Below are 3,560 nucleotides of genomic sequence, written 5' to 3' on the forward strand. Positions count from 1 at the left end.
TTGCTGGCTTGCAAATGGCCATCATCTCATTCACATTGGATGTGCTCATATGCTTTTTTGTTCAGAGAGGGAGATAGAAGGGTAGAGGAATGGGGAGAGGGGGAGAGCAGGGTCTTTCTATGTTGGTTCCTTTTATAAGGACACTAACTAATCTGTCATGGCCCATACTCAAAGTCTCATGTAAGCCTCATTATTTCTCAAAGTTCTCATGTCCAATATGCTTTTGTTGGGGATTGAGGGTTCAACCAGCATACGAATGGATAAGATGACAAACATTCGGTCTAGAATACTAGATACTGTGGTCCAGTTTTGCAGTTTGCTGCAGAATCAAGGTTCATGCAATCTCGATAGGAATCTTGGTCACAAAGACTTACAATAAAATAAGTTTGGAAAACACAGAGTCAAGTGAATCATGTAGATTTTCCATTGAGGTTTTTCTCAGAGCCTTGAATGTGCACATAATTCTAAATTACTTATGGGAAGATTCAATAAACATGTAAGACATTTTTCATGCCATGCTTAATAATATTTCCCACTTGCCTATTTAACAGAAAACAATGTAGAAAATATTAATATTGACCCTTGAAAGTGTTATGTATATATGTAAATAAATTTCATATGCTAGAATTTATTATATGCATATCGTCATCATCTAGAATTTTTTTACATTTATATGCATTATATTTCATGTCTGTCATTAACACAAAAATAGCATAATATTATGAGCAAGAAAGCCATTGAAGAATGTTTTTGAGTCAATGTTGAGTAAATACGGAGCAATAGAATATCAGATGGAAGAAGTTTTTATGAAATATAGAATTATGTACTTTCTAGACATTTTAAGCTTCTGTCAAGCTAAATTTTAAATGGAATTTTTCTCCCTTGCTGAAATATTTACATATGTAAAGGATATATATCTTCAACAAAATGTGGTTGGTTCATGTGCCTTGTTTGAATTTTACTCACAGATGTCTCCTTATCATAGTAGAGGAATCAGGCTACCTGTACACAATGAAGTGGTTTCTCCAGGTCCCTTAGTTAACTGGGACCACAAACATGGCTGAAATACAGCATTCTGTCTCTTATATTAGTGTTCATTCCCTGCTGCCTTGGTGTGTCACCTTTTTTAGTCTTTTCAATTCTTCTTTCAAATAAGAAATTCACATTCGTCAGAGACATGTGGCTTTAAAAACACATTAGGAATTAGGAAGATGACTCAGAGGTGAAGATGCCAAGCTCCAGGAACTGAGTTCAAACACTGGAACCTATATTCTGTAAGAAGAAACCAGACTTCTCCAACCTGTGCTCTGATCTCTGATCTCCACATGAGTGTCCTGGATGTAGATACACACACACACACACACACACACACACACATGCACATATGCACCCATGGACAAAATAAATGAATAAATAAATACATGAATAACCAAGTTAATATAAAATATTTTAAAAGTAAAATACATAAATAAAAGTGCATTAGATGTGGCCTTCAAATGGACGACATCATTAACACTTATAACAGGGAATAGCTTTCTTCTCATTGGCTCTTAATCCTAGGGAAGTTCATGACTCCCAGCTAAAAAATAAGTTATATTTCATTAGCAAAGCATTGTTCATTGATAAACAACACAATTGAAATGCTTATTTTTCAATTTAAAAATTAAAAAGAAACCTTAAGTGATCTGAGAGCCGTTATCCACAGCAGAAGGATAAAGAATCCAGGTCCTGGCCCTTAGGGCACATGCTTCTAACACATTAGCCAGTATGGAAATGACTCAGTTAGGTGAATCAGCCCCCTTTCCAAGATTTCTATTGAGGATATCAGGCCCTCAAAGAAAAGCAGCCATTGTTTAGAGCATCCATTTTTCATCTAGGTGCTCAAGTGCATGACAATACACACGTACTGTTCTCCAGTGGAAAAAACTGCCTTTGTCCTTGTCAAGGGTTGATGAGTTATCCACACAAAATTGCAGAGGAGTCACACGTACAATTTGGTGACATTTCTGTCTCTTGCTCTTCCTGCTTCAAGAGATTATATGAGCTCGGAAATCTAATTGCCCTTTGGGGATGAGGCAAGATGAGAACAAGCTCAGAGCTTGGAGATTTCTTTTGATAAACTGGGTCTGACAATGCCTGCTGAAGGATGGTACCTACCCCAGAGCAATGGAGGTTTCAACATTGTCATGTTCAAGAAATTTCCCGTGGCTTTGGCTCTCTGAGTAAAGATGATGGAGTACTGTTCCAGCTTTTTACTCACTACATTCGTCTAATCTGGTAAACTTGTCCAGATGGAATATGCTGAATTTAGCTGTTCTTGCTGGAGGTTTCCTTTCAGTCGTAATTAAAGCTACAAATTGAGAAAGAACAAGTCCATTCTGTGTGGATGGAGTGTACACAACGTGGAAACAGTTACCAGGCACATGGGGTTGGTGTATGCTGACGCGGGCCCCAGATTACAGAGTATTGCTGCACAGAGCTGGAAAATGTGGGCAATACTTTCTTGTTTGCTAAGAAGCTGTTTGCACCATCAGCTGATACAGAGAGTAGCTTTGGGATGCAAACCAGTCAGGTGGTATTTGTCCACTTTGAGTTTACTTTTCTTGTGGTTGGAATGAGGGATGACTGTGTTTATTTCAATCAGATCCATCTGGGGCTTACTTGGAAGGCCACAGCAATGAGAAGGAACGATGGGAATGAGAAAAGTTGCCTTGCGAGGATAAAGTGAAGGCTGGAACTTGAAAATGCCTTCCCTGTAGCCATCTTAACCCCTGAGGAAAGCTTTGAAGGACAAATGGCAGAAGATAGCATTGAAGTTGAAATCTTCAATGAAGATGACTTTAGGAGACTTCCTCTGACTGATTTTGAGGCTGTCACAGCATGATAAAATAGTTGAACAATTCTATTTACAGATAATGTATATAGGCACACATGTTTATAGTGTTCTATTTTTGCAGACTTTTTCATACTTGTCTTCACAGGGTCTAATGGTCTTCTGTTGAAATAATGTGATATATATATATATATATATATATATATATATATATAATACAACAATTATTAATAATAATAATCTACTCTCTAATTGCTTAGGAGTTGAAAGGGTATTTATTTACTTATTTACTGTGTATGTCTGTGTACCGTGTCCATGTCTGGTGCCATGGAGGTAAGGAGATCTTTTAGAATTGGAGTTGCTGATGGTTGTGGGCCACCATGTGGATGGTGCGGACCAAACCTAGGTCCTCTGCAAGGCTTGTAAGGGCTCCTATTGTTGAGCCAACTCATCAGCTTTGAGTTGGAAAAGTTTAAACTAGTCATTTCTCACTTTTAAAAAAATCACTTTGATTTCTTGGAACAACATTGCAAAGCAGAATGACAAAATCAGCCTAGTTTTCATATATTTTGCATTTACTGCTAGTTAATGCCTATCCTGTGTCCACATAAAGCAAATTGTTGATGTCAATGCTTTTAGAAGTGAGAGAATCACATACATTGATGAATTCATGAGACAAGGAAGAATCTTAGGTATTGTGGGGATTTAAATAAAAATGGCCCCTGTG

General features: G+C 37.4%; 1 pseudogene; it reads left to right on the plus strand.

Moving 5' to 3' along the window:
- The first annotated feature begins 2,228 nt into the window (after nt 1-2,228).
- On the plus strand, nt 2,229-2,884 carry LOC114621290 (annotated as a pseudogene).
- The last annotated feature ends 676 nt before the right edge of the window (nt 2,885-3,560 follow it).

The sequence above is a fragment of the Grammomys surdaster genome, unplaced genomic scaffold (genome assembly GCF_004785775.1).
Source record: "Grammomys surdaster isolate TR1022 unplaced genomic scaffold, NIH_TR_1.0 174, whole genome shotgun sequence".
Lineage (NCBI taxonomy): Eukaryota > Metazoa > Chordata > Mammalia > Rodentia > Muridae > Grammomys > Grammomys surdaster.